Source organism: Tupaia chinensis, unplaced genomic scaffold (assembly GCF_000334495.1).
Source record: "Tupaia chinensis unplaced genomic scaffold, TupChi_1.0 Scaffold000022_1, whole genome shotgun sequence".
NCBI lineage: Eukaryota > Metazoa > Chordata > Mammalia > Scandentia > Tupaiidae > Tupaia > Tupaia belangeri.
This window is the reverse complement of record NW_006159452.1, coordinates 215,492-216,088: the sequence shown is the minus strand read 5'-3', so window position 1 is coordinate 216,088 and position 597 is coordinate 215,492.

Genomic DNA, 597 nt, shown 5'->3' with positions numbered 1-597 from the left:
GAAACACACCTTATGGATAAAGACATACATAGACTAAAAGTAAAGGGCTGGAAAAAGATATCCCATGCAAATGGAAATTTAAAAAGGGTTGGAGTAGTGATATTGATTTCAGATAAAATATATTTCAAGACAAAGACTGTAAGAAGAGACAAAGAAGGGCATTATATAATAGCAAATGGGGTAATCCAGCAAGAAGACATAACCCTTATAAATATCTACGCACCCAACTCAGGTGCACCTAAATATGTGAAGGAAAGACTACTGGAGCTAAAAGGAGAGATAGGGAGAAATACTATAATTGTTGGAGATCTCAACACCCCATTATCTACTTTAGACAGATCTTCTATGCAGAAAATAAACAGAGAAATATAGGACCTAAATGATGCTATAAATCGAATGGGCTTCACAGATATCTATGGAACTTTCCACCCTACGTTCACATCATATACATTTTTCTCACCCTGGCATGGAACCTTTTCAAAGACTGATCATATGTTAGGACACAAATCAAGCCTTTATAGATTCAAAGGCATAGAAACTGTACCCAGCATCTTCTCTGACCATGATGGAATTAAACTCAAGATTAATTTCAAGAAA